The 13,404-nt window shown below is 36.7% G+C and overlaps 1 protein-coding gene across 21 annotated transcripts in view; it reads right to left on the bottom strand.

Moving 5' to 3' along the window:
* The window catches only part of INPP4B (inositol polyphosphate-4-phosphatase type II B), a 747,875-nt gene that overhangs the window by 428,785 nt on the left and 305,686 nt on the right, over positions 1-13,404 (bottom strand). The window contains exons 1-2 of one of the 21 annotated variants that reach the window (XM_070608978.1): positions 5,184-5,344; positions 1,007-1,062 (exon numbers count right to left, since the gene is read on the bottom strand). The exons of 18 other annotated variants lie outside the window; for them this stretch is intronic. The gene's annotated coding sequence lies outside the window, so the exon portion shown is untranslated. Of the gene's footprint in view, positions 1-1,006; positions 1,063-5,183; positions 5,347-13,404 lie in introns of those variants that run through there. 2 more of the 21 variants (XM_070608977.1, XM_070608966.1) reach the window with 2 other exon arrangements.

The raw sequence follows: 13,404 nt of genomic DNA, 5'->3' as shown, positions 1-13,404 counted from the left end.
GGCATAAAGATATCATAATATAATAGAAGAAATAACTTTTGGCTCCATATATTAAACCTTGTAAAAAAATACTATGATTAGTATATTAACTTATTAAAAAAATAGTTAAACACCTTTTAGGTAAATGGCACCACGCTAGGCCCTGGGGATACAAGGTAATTGAGAAGACACAGCACTTGCCCTCATTGACCTATAGCCCAGGCCAAAGATTTTGATCCCATCTATTCACCCACCATAAACCCAAGATATCGTTAAACATTAGTAATATATCAGTTTCCAAATGAATTGCCAAATGTCCGTATAACACATTTTCAGATCAACTTGGTTGACATTCTATGCCTTTCTCTATACCCCATCTTCTAAAAGATCAAGAAAAGACTGATAATGCAAACATTACTAGTTGAGCTTGTGCAGGTTTATGAAAAAAAAATGGTAAATGATTCTCCTATCTCCACTTCTCCCACATTTTCTGTTCCTTTCTTGCTTTCTTACTGTCTCTCATTGTCCTCCTCCTCCTCATCATCCCTATTATGGTCACAACTGTCTAGGCAGTCTCTAATATATAATCCAAAAATACGTCCGAAAGCAAAAACTATGGCATTGGAAATCATTGTTGATCTATTTAGAATTTTTTCAGTTCTTGATTATTTTATATTTCATTTTAAAAGTAATTTGTGCTCATTATACTATTATATAAGTACAAGAAAAAATTACTCATAACCTACCACCACAGAAACCATATTTAATATTTGACATCTTTACAAATTTTCTCTATCAAGCTTTAACAGTTAAAGTCATACCAAATGTAAAATTCTGAATGCAGCTTTTTAATTTTCTTCACATTATATTTTAAGAATTTTACAATTTCACTAAGAACACTTTATAAACCTTATTTGAAATGGTATATGGCTGAAATTCTTAACATTACAGAGTACTTCAAGGGTGTCAAAATATTAATTTAATGAGCAAATATTTACACACTCTCTTCTATGTACCAGGTACTAACCTAGATTCTGAAGACACAGAAAGGAACAAAGATTCCTGTCCTGTGGAGTTGATATTCTAGTGGGAAGAAACAGACAATGAAAAATAAACAAATCAAAAAGATAATTTCCGATAGTGATTCTCATTTTAATAATCATGGGATTCTGACTCCGGAGAGGGGGCTGGTTGGGGGGGGGTGTATTGGGAAGATATCCATCTCCAAGTAGAGAATGTTTGATCTGAGATTTGAATGATAAGCAGGAATCAGCCATGCAAAACTCTAAAGAACCTGCAAATATAAGAAGAGTGGAATTATGCTATCTTCCTGGAAATTCTCTTGATTTTCCTAAGATTGGCACCTGAGCTAACTTCTGTGGCCAACCTTCTTTTTCTTCTCTTCTTTTTCTTCTCCTCAAAGCCCCCCAGTACAAAGTTGTATATTCTAGTTGTAGGTCCTTCTGGTTGTGGCATGTGGGATGCTGCCTCAGCATGGCCAGATGAGCGGTGCCTTGTCTGCGCTCAGGATGCAGACTGGCCAAACCCTGTGCTGCTGAAGCAGAGTGCACAAACTTGTTCACTCCACTCGGGTCAGCCCCCTGGAAATTCTTAATTACCTCTATTAGGTCTTCATGAAGGTACAGGTAAAGAGTGAGCAAGCCTTGAAAATATCTCTTCCTTGCCGGTCCTCATATGGTTTCTCTTGGGTCAGATCTCAAACTTCATTCATCCTTTCCTCAGAAGCCACTTAGAGGCCAATTCCTTTGTTACATAACTCACTAATCACAAGAGAACTGATATGACAAAATTCCTGCCTAAATTTCTAACCAAAGATGTAGTTAGAATTTATAATATAATCTGATTCAAATTTGTGCTTTCCTTTATTTTTACCATAAATTCACCCCAATTTTTGACATTTCAAATTTGTGTTGCTATTACTGTTCTTGTCAATTTTGGAGCTGAAATGTGTCAAGCTTGTTGTACAAGTGGTTTAGTATTGCAGTCAAGAGCATGGGCTATGGACAGATTCTAATGGTAAGACCTTACCTAAGCTACTTAGGCAGCCACAATTTCCTTATCACAGTAATAATAATGTCAATTTTAAAAGAAATGATATAGAGAACTCAGCTTAGAGCCTGACACACACAAGCCTTTAATAAATAGGTAGAGTAGGTAGAGAGATAAACAGCATACATGTTCATGTACACACACACACCTTGAAATTATTTTAAATAGTTTATGTATAAACATCTTAGTAGCAGTAAAAAGGAGACAATTTCATTATGCTGTATTACTCCTTGAATGTCCTCTTGAAACTCTATTGCTCAGAAGACTGCATATGGTCTGCTAAGAAAGGCTGCCCACCAATTTTTTTTGGTGAGGAAGATTGGCCCTGAGCGAACACCTGTTGCCAATCTTCCTCTTTTTTTTTTTCTCCCCAAAGCCCCAGTACATAGTCATATATCCTAGTTGTAAGTCATTCTAATTCTTCTATGTGGTGTGCCATCACAGTATGGCTTGATGAGCAGTGTGTAGGTCTGCGCCCAGGATCCAAACTAGCAAACCCTGGGCCACTGAAGCGGAGCACACGAACATAACCACTTGACCATGGGGCCAGCCCTCTATCAACCAATTTTTACTTGGATGAATTATATAATGTGGGATTTGGAAAACTTGAAACCCCAAACTCCACTAACTCGTGGTCATAGACCAAGATCACATCAAGTTTCAAACACAATCATGGTGGGACATGAAAAAGAGATGCTAAGGGTCCTCTCAGTTCTCCTCAGTGTTTCCTTCTCTTCTCAAGCCCTCATTAGGTGACTTCCTCCACACTAACACAAATATTTTCATGGAAGACTGTCTCGATGCCTAGAACTCTGCATTTGAAACAGAATCCTAAAAGACAATGGGATGAATGAGCCCTGCACCCAAGGAAGGGGGGGAATTCAGAAAGAGACTAATAAAGTAACTTTCACACTGTCCTCCTCAGAAACTCAGCACTCCTCCATTGGACTAAGCTCAGAGTAGAGAAAAAAGGGCTGATTGGGTGGGCTTGAACCAGAGAGCTCATTTTCATGTGATATATATGTGTCTAAGAATGGAATGTTCAAAGGGTTCCAAAACTAAAACAAAACCTTGAAAACCACTGAGCCAGTAAATGTGAAGGCTCTTTGTAAACTGTAGTGTGATTTACAAATGCTAGTTTTTAATATTATTACTGCTGTTTCTTGGTTCTTGTGAACATTTAAATGCTTGTTTTATTGGGAAATTGCTTAATTAGATAATAAATCTCAAGAAAAGGCAGTGTTCCAAGTCAAAGATTCATTTTCGTCTCTACCATTCTGTGCAATAAGCATATTTGAAAGGCTTCCTAAAGGAATTCCTAAAGGGATCGATTTAGTGGAGGAAGCAGGAGCAGACGACTAAACTTCTCCATCACAAATTTAAATCACCCAGTCAGTCGTTTTCTGCAGTAAAGAAATTCATCACACTCCCTGGCTGTTGTGAGGATACTCAAGGAAATGTTCCTGCCTCCTTTGGTTGGATATGAGAGCCCTAAGGATCTCAATTCAATTACTGTAACCTGGATATTGAATCCCACGTACAGAGAAACACCAAAGGAATATGGAAAAAATAATAACAACAGGAATCCAATTTAACTCAATGTACATTATTTGTCCTAAAAAAGGGCAACACAACTACAGGATCCTGTATGAGACTTTAGGAAATAGTAACAGCAAAGATAAATAATGCTGTGTGCCAGGCCATGGTCTAAATGCTTTACATACATCAGTTCATTTGTTCCTCTTGACAAACTTATGGGCTCAGCATCATAATTATCTTCTTTGACAGATGAAGCCCAGAAAGAGTGAGTCACCTGCCAGAGGTCAGTGTTGGAGCTAGGATTCAAACCTAGGGAATGAGGCTCCAGAGATCACCATACTATGCTTTAGTTTTTAGTTTTAGAGAAGTTAGAAAAATGAGTGTATATTTCAATTTGAATTCTACCAATTATAAGTAGGGCTTTGTGCTTGATATCTTCCTTCTGCCCCTCCAGATTCACACCCCACACTTTTCTACCTTGCTATGTGTGCTGGGGTCTGGCCTGTGTAGACAGCATCAATGGGCTTCCAGTTGGGTTTGGCATTAGCTGGAGAGTAGAGGTCAAGGGGAGTGTAAGGTCAGGGTATTTATCTTCCTGGTTCCCTCACTAAGGTCGCTACTGGTTAGCTGCATCCCTCTGTTGAAACTACAGCTCCTGTCAAATGACTCTCTTCACTCTGGCTCTCTACCTCTCCCTTCCTCTGCTCCTGAAGACACAGAGAGAGCAATAGCTCTCTACTGTTAGAATTGCTGGGCCACTGAATCACATTCATTATTTTCCCTAAACCCTGACTACATCTTTGTAAATAGACCTTTTATTAAACTTCCCTCAAATCATCATTCCAGAAGTCTGAATAAATTCCTCCATCTAGTTTACATATGACTGGACCAAAAAAAATGCAACATAACCCTCAGGATACCCCCTTTCTACCGTCTGCACAACAGGCCCAGGAAATAAATTCTTCAGCTGTCCAAAAAGAGTGCCTACTACAAACCTCTGTGAAAATTATTTTTCAATTTTATTGGTTTTTTGGAAGAGATCAGGAATTTAGGTCCACAAATAGAACAGCATTTTCATTCGAATAATAGTCATTGGGTCTATTAAAGCATCCTAAGTGCCAAGAAGCAGGGCAGGAACAAACCTATTCACGTTGGGTGTTGGTCTGTTTGAGCTGAATGACCTTGCTAAATCCTTGACTCAGGTGCCATAAATCAGACACTTAGCCCAATTAAATGCAAAAATATCTGATGCTATGCAGCTGACAATACTAGATAGCTGGCTTCCCGGAACCAGGTAGTAAAATATATCCAGGAAATGTGATCCCATGGTGCAGAAAGACACCAGGTGCATCCTTGTTTTCTCTTCTGTCTAATTAGCCATTCATCAGAAACAATGCATGCTTACGAATATGTCTTGGCCTCAAAGACAGTGAGTATCTGAACTGACCTTAACATCTCTTCTTTAAAACATCCTAAGTTGATCTTGTCATTTACTGTAACAGCCCACCCTGTGGGGGACAATGGAGGTTGTTTTCATTGAAAGGGAGGTAAGAACAACGCTCCGAGCCATAATTCAAAAAAATATGGCTACCTACCTGCTCCTCTCCCCTCATCCACCTTAATAGTGCTGATAACTCTCCACTGTTCCACTCCTGGTTTCCATGTTGAGACTAGCTTTATAGCTACAATTCAGCTGGCTTGGTGAGAGGATGCATTTCCTGTTACCATGACTTGATGTCTGCAAAGTTAAATGTGTGTGGAGATAAATTACTCACTATCATTGCTTACAAACCTCATTGTTTCATCATCAGAATGTGTCACAAAGGTCTTAAAAGTCTATGAGCATGTACAGCTACCAGTGGAACAGACACAACAAACAGACACGTCTCTGAATTACAGTTTCATAGAACAATGGTTGGAGATGGATGGACGATACACAGACCTATTTCAGCAATAATCATTTGGGAAATCTCTTGGGGTAATTCTGGACTCGCAGGAAGCAATGGCATGACCAAAGATTAAAAGACAGAAATCCTGGATCTTACTTCTCTGATTCTAGCCACCATCTTGATGTGTGACCTCCCCGACTCTAAAATGAGAACTATCTGTATGAGCGGACTTGCAGAATCATTGGCATGAACAAAAGTGACTTATACATACAAACAGTAATGTAAAATCTTGTGCTATTTCACTTTGCAGAAATTGGTCAGAAATTATTTTGTGAATGAGATCCTCCTTTTCCTGAAATAAAGTCAAGATGCAGTGGTTCTTTCAAAGTATACATCCTATTTCTTTTCCTCCCCACCTGCAGTAGCCAGCCTCTTAGGGGGTCTCCTCCAGTGATCCTCACCTTCTGGTATTCACACATTCAGTGTGCTCTTCTCCATTGATCAGGGTTAACCTGCGCATCCAACAAGACATTGCAGAAATGATACTGCATGACTTCCAAGGTTGGTTCATAAAAGCCATTTGGCTTCTGCCTTGTTCTCATATCACTCAGTCTGGGAGAAATCAGTTGCAATGTGAAGAGGATGCTCAAGTAGCTGAATAGAATAGTCCACATGATGAGGAACTGAGGCTTTCTGCCAAGAGCCAGCACCAACTGCCAGTCATGTCATTAAGCCATTTTGGAAGCAGATCTTCACGCCCTATTCAAGCCTTCAGATGAATGCAGCTCCAACTGATATCTTAGCTGTAACCTCATGAGAGATCCCAAGCCAGAATCACTCAGCTAAGCTACTCCTAAATTCTGGATCCACAGAAACTGTGTGAGATGTTAAATGTTTGCTAGTATAAACCATAAAGATTTGGGGAGTAATCTGCTACATAGATAACTAAAATAGTCTTTGTTCTGGCTTTCTATTCTGGATAAGGTGTACCTTATATGTATACACGTCCTTTCCCCCAACCCTGACAAACATACACCCATTTTTCAAGCAAACTTTCCATATAGAAATATGGCAGAATGTCTAGGAGCAACAGGAGGGCATGTGCACTGTGATAATGACACAATTTTAGAGAATTAATGCTCTAAGATGTACACGTCCATAGTTTCAACTGCACAAACCATGAAGGTCCATCTGAAAAATGTCCTCATCCAAGAAATTGTTTACAAAACTAAATACCACATGTTTGATCTTCATAATATATTTGTAGCAAAGTAGATTATTCCATTGTCTTACAGCAGCATAAGTGGAATATGGTGATATCATTTTGTCATCCAGACAGTTGTAAATAGTGAGTTAATGTCCTGCCTTTAACTCCTGTTAACTGACGGAATTGAGTCATATTATTTCAGCTGATAGTGAAACAAGTGAGTTAGACAGTTAAGAGGGACATCCGGCTGAAATACTGCAAAGGTCTAGCAGTGCTTTAAACCAACCATGAGTATCTTCCGCTGCAGAAAAACTTCAAATCATTATTAATTGTAACTTTACTATGAGTCATGATGACATTATACAAAGAGTGTTAAAGTACTAACATTACCAGAAACACCCAAAGCAGATAATATAACATTCTTCCTCACCTGCCTCCTACTCTTTATAAAGCCAGTTTATCTTTAACGTTTCAGACCATATTAAAGTGTAATAAAATTAGAGGAGATACACATTTACTGTTTATATCACTATATCTCCAAGACTAACATAACAAAACAGATGAAAAATCACATCTATAAAAACTTTTGGGTACCTGTAGAATTTTTTAGTAAACCCACTTAAAAATTGTTTTCAGTGTTAGCTTCCAACATAATAACAGGCCTGAAAACACAGACTACCTTCTTAGTATTGATGTGAATTTCTCTTAGGAAAATCAGAATTCTAAATTAACCTAAATAATAAAAAAGGTATTGAGTTGTACTGCAATGAGATTTTACTGTATACAAAGCTAGTTTCTGCAAAGGGCAGAAATTTTCTTTTATGCAAGCCCATAAAACAATTTTTTAAAGCCATAAGAATTATAGCAAAATGAAAAATTCAAAAAGAATGAAATACAAATGTTTTATCTTTAAATAAACAGCAGCAGAATTTTACCAAATATAAAATGGCATAAAGGGTAATGGTTATGAAATGAGAATCACAACGTGCTTTTCTGAAACCCTCAAATGGGTAAGGGTTAACTTAACTCTTAGAATTAGATCTTACAGATCTATTTAAAAAATTTGTTTGATATTTCCATTTAACACCTGTATTTAATACTTTTATAAGGTATCAAAAGGGTAGGAATTAGGAACATTCACTTCTGATATTAAGTTGGCTGAAAGTGCCTAGGTGTGGAGCAATGGAAAATAAATAAATTGTGTCAACAAGTTTTTGTTGTGTTATTAATTTTATTTATTGTTCTGTCAAAATTATACCCTTGTGAACCAAGGAATTTAAGATATACCTAGTATTTACAAATTTTTTAATGAATTAATTCTTTAATAGAAATTGTGAATGGATTTATGCTTAATATAATTTCAAAAGGGTTCAGTTATTTTACTCTGAGAAATCGCTGATGATTCAATTCTGAGAAATCTTATGCATTGGGTTGTATTTACATCTTATATATTAGGAAGCTATCATTTCTCTTCAGATATTTCATAGTATCTGTTGAATGAGATGTGTGAATACATGAAGAAAAGAAGTTTTCAGCAATTAATTCTGGCAATGTTTTGGAATCAATAGATGCCGTTTGTCTAAAATATACTGTTATCCTTATGCTGATCTTTGCGTTCGTTCTTGAGTTACACTTTTTATTTCCATGTAAAGTTGTGTGCAAGGATTATTTTTACTACTTCCTCCCCCCCAAAAACCTATAATCAGTATAATGATCTGCATGATAATGTCTCAGAAAAATCAAGCAAGCCCTCAAAGCATTACCTGGACATCCATTACATACCTAGTTAAAAGGAATAAGACTTAGGTCCTGACATCAAGGAGATGGAAAACATAACCAGAAAAATCAAGTTAAATTACATGAAACAATTAGGAAAAATTAAGTGCTATGATGTATAACAGTATTTCCCAAAATATCCACGAGATGTGAATAGATGTTTTATTTAAAAAAATAAATAAATAAAGAGCTTCCATGGTCAAATAAGTTTGGAAAACATTTCTTAAGACATTACCCTCTTGGCAATTCACAATGTCTATTAGCATATTAACGACTTAAAAATTTTGCAGCAAAGAAAACGACTAGGCTTTTATTAATCCAGGATATTCAAAATTTCTTTAACCATGGAAGCTTTTGTTAAAATGTTCTCTTTTTGATCATGAAAATTTCATAAATGAAGAGAAAAAATAACTCAAGTATTTGCCACATTAATTTAACAAGCATTAGCATTTTGCCATATTTGGTTCAGATTTCTTAATCTAAATAACAATAAAAGATCACAAACAATTAAGGCTACTCTCATCCCTTTTTCCTCCCTCTTTCCCCAGAGGTTACCATCGCCCTGAAATTGATCTATATTCTTCTTACCCATATATTTACCTTGACTCATGTTTGCATCAACAAACAATATAATTTCTGTTTTAAATTTACAAATATAGTATCACTTTTGTACCCATTGTGATTTACTAATTTAATTCAACATTATGTTTATGAGATGGAGCCATGATAATGCATATAGATTTAGTTCATCTGTTTTAACTGAGGAATTGTGTTCTTTGTATAAATAGACCACAAAAATTAATTATCCAATAATCTATTAAGGACATGTGGCTTGTTCCCAACATTTTCCACTTACAAACAATGTTGCGGTGAACAATGCCTTGTACATACATCCTTGTGTGTCTAGAAGAGAGTTCTAGAGTATAAGCCTAGAAGGAGAATTAATAAGCCATAGGTACCTACATGATTAACTTTAGTAGTAGTAAGTCATAAGTATCTATGTGATTTAACTTTAATAAGTCATAGGTATCTGCATGATTAACTTTAACTTTAGATATTTCAAACTTCTCTCCAAAGTAATTGAACTAAGTTACACACCAACTGGCATGCTGCAGGAACTCCCAGTGACTCACATGTCTGCAGACACTCAGACATGATTTTATATTAATCTGATGTGCATGAACTTGTACTGATATACAACGTTAATTTCCCCTATTATTTTTGAAATCTGAACATATTTTCATAAACAAATTGGCCATCTGGTTTTCCTCTTTGGGAATTATGATGGTATGGCAGAGTTGATATTAAATTTCCTAAACTGATCCTTCATTGTACAAATTCACAGCTAAGAGTTTCCCGGGTTTATGGTTTAACTTTCATTTTGTTTATTATTTCTTTGGTTGTATTTTGACAAGTTTTTATGCTTATCAATTTTATAAAGTTTGTACTTTGGTGTCAAGTTTTCATCTAAAATTTTCAAAATTTTATTTTTCACGTTAAGGATTCTATTCCATCTGCTATTTATTTGTGTATTGTGTCACACAGGCATTTAATTGTCCCAGTGACACTTCTTGATTAATCTATCCTTTCCATACTGACTTCCAATGCCACCTGATCATACTAAGTCTTTGTAACATAGAGGAGATCCTCAGTAGTTGAGAGAAGGAGAGGGCCCACTGTTGCATTGGCCTAATTATACATGAGGGACTGCATGGAGGAAGAGGCCTTCAGGCAGGGTCTGAATCCTGGATGGACATAAGGACATAGGTTTTGGTGTCAGACAGACTTTCATTTATATCCCTTCTGTAATCCTCACTGCAAGTGAATTAATCTTGCTGCAAATGAATTTCTTCACTTGTACATGAGAATAATATGGATTACCAAATAGTATTATTCAATGAAATAATATATTTAACAGTGGGTACCATATTGTCTTGCATATAGTAGGTGTTCAAAGATGTTAGCAGTAGTAATTGTAGTTCCTGTTGCTGCTAGTAATAGTAGTAGGAGTGGTAGTAGTATCTGACTAGGTTACTCACTATAATTTTGAAAAGATAAAACAAATATGAAGGAAATTCCTAGGAAAGGAAAGAGAACAAGGATATTGTCTGACCATAAAGGTGAGAGTTAGAGACGAGCCCAAGTTGGGGTTTGGAGGATAAGCTATAAGAGGAATGGAAGATAGTGGTTTAGGACAGAGGCTCTCAAAGTGTGAACCCCTCAGACTGTGAACCTCAGCAGCAGCAATTCTTGAGAACTTGTCAGAAATGCAAATTTAAGACCCCAGACCTACTGATTCTGACACTCTGACTGATGTGTGGCCCGGTAACCTGTGTTTTAACAGCCCGCTCCCCGGGCGATTCTGAGGCACGCTCAAGTTTGAGACCTTCTGTTTTGGCACATGGTGAGTAAAAGGCGATACTGAGGAACCAGGTGAACACGGTGTACAAACAAATGTCAGAACTGAAGACGTAGATTTCTCACTTAAAGGGCTGAAATTCTTCTGTTCTGATGCCTTTACTTGCTTCCAGTTACTGATTTTATTTTATTGAACGGCTTCCCAATCTCAGAACCATTCCTCAGCTTTCAAGTTCTCCTTGCAGTCCACCTACTGGACAAAGCAATGCCAAGTTTGCAACCTTGAGTCACCTTCTGTCCTTCCCACCGTCGCCCTCCTACATTGTTTTCCTCATGCTTTCAGCTTGAAGGCTCCCCAGGGAAGGCAATTTGTCTGGCACAATTTCATCTAACATTAAATACCATGTACATTTACAGAGTTTTGTAATTCATAAACGAGGGTAATTATAGCCTAGAACCCAGCTTTTAATAGCAGGAATCCCCGGCCAGTAAATACAAAACAGTTATCAATATATGTATATCTAGTGACCCTTCTCTGGCCCCTGAATAAAAGTCTTCAAAGAACATGCTGTATCTGTACTATTTAAGAGTACTTTTATTTTAAGAACCAATTTCACTTGAATCCAATAGGTGTAAGTGTGAAAAAAAGAGATGAGCAGTAGCCAGCTAAAGAAAACATTTACTATTTTCAGATTTTTCCATTGTGTTTTTTAAAGAGTTTTATTGATTCTTTGGCAGCAATCGAGCTGGGGAAATAATGAGAGATCTCATTATAATAGCTTATCAGAGACCTGACCAGTGTCCTCATTTTGGCCATGATAAGTGAAAATTCCAGCTGCAAAGGGTCAGCTCGGCTACGGCTACAAGGATCAATTGTGCAGACCTCTGAGAGAAGTAAATCTACCATGGCAGGCTGTGGAGCAGGATGCATTTGGGGATACCACCTGCATTTTAAATTAGTGCTGACTGTCTTGCAACACTTGGGAATCCCTGTTTAATAAAATGAAATCAATCTCCAGGGACTTGAAACGTCACACCTTTTATGTAAAAATTCAAGGTAATTCTGGTGTGTTTCTTACTGTGTTTTTCCTTTTGCTTTACAATTGTATATCACATACAGGCAAACACATACACTTAAAATCTATAAAACACATAGAGTAGCAGGTAAAAAGTAGACCAATAAAACATATATTTTATTATCACTGTGTAATATGTTTAACAATATAGACAGAATTAACCTACAGTGAAAAAGCTTTATTTTTTTCCAAGTATTGGATGATTGAATACTGCTGTCTTTGTGATATGAATCATGATCCTTTACAACAAAATCAATTTACTTGAGGGGGCTGGCCCCGTGGCCAAGTGGTTAAGTTTGTGTGCTCTGCTTCAGAGGCCCAGGGTTTCATGGGTTTGGATCTTGGGCGTGGACATGGCACCGCTCATAAAGCCATGCTGAGGTGGCATCCCACATCCCACAGTTAGCAGGACCCACAACTAAAAATACACAACTATGTGCCAGGGGGCTTTGGGAGAAAAAGGAAAAATAAAATCTTTAAAAAAAAACGAAATCAATTTACATGGGTGTTTAATTTATCTACAAACACAACTAGAAGTTTGAAAGAAAGTTCTAGGATTGAAATTGCCTAATAACATAATTAAAGAAAATTTAAAATACCACCCATATGAATTTCAAGTGCATGAAAAGAATGAAAACCCACAAAACTGTTAGCAGCACTTTTTATCTTAATGGAAATATAATGTACAACCTTTTCATTTATACATATTTATTTTCTAAATTCCTTATCACAAGGAAGTATGATTATTCATTATAGTACCAATGTTAATAATAATAAGATATGAATGAAATATGTACTTGGAAATATTTATAAATCTTAACTAGACCTGTACCAGAATTCTATTTATAGAATTCATAGAAAAACAAAGAAACACATACATGCACAAATACACACACCAAAAACATATTTGCAATGCCTTTCTTGATAATTAAGAAATAAGATGCAGATAGTAGCAGCAGCAAGTAACAGTGAAAGTCCAAACTGTTTGCTTGATATGTGTGATCTTGGACTAGTAGATAGTAAACACTGAAGGGAAGCAATAATGTCAGCCATCCTGAATTGATAAGCAGAGTCAATCATGTACTCTGGAGGAAGGGTTTCAAAACTTTATAAAAACACTTCTCTTTTTTAAATAAAGAGAATTGTGCATTGCCGTCTCTTAGGGCAACTTTATTATGTTGCAACATATATACTAAGGACTGCAAATTAACAATTGATCTGATATAATAATTGGGATCATCTAGATCAGCAGTTCTGTAACCCTAATTCTTGGATTTCTAGGCGTTCAAGGAAACCTTTCGGAAGGTCTGCAAAGTCATAGCAATTCTCACTACATTATTTGCCTTTTTCAGCATTTGCCTTTTTTACTGTGTTGGCATGCCTCTTTCACTATGTTGGCATTTTCACTGATAGTACAAACACAGTGGTGGGTAAAATTACTGGTGCTTAGAACAAATGGAAGCCATAGAACCAAGCTGTTCTAGTAGACTTTGTGTACTTCACCACCATG

This window comes from Equus przewalskii, chromosome 2, assembly GCF_037783145.1.
Source record: "Equus przewalskii isolate Varuska chromosome 2, EquPr2, whole genome shotgun sequence".
Taxonomy (NCBI): domain Eukaryota; kingdom Metazoa; phylum Chordata; class Mammalia; order Perissodactyla; family Equidae; genus Equus; species Equus przewalskii.
This window is presented reverse-complemented; position numbering and strand designations above follow the sequence as displayed.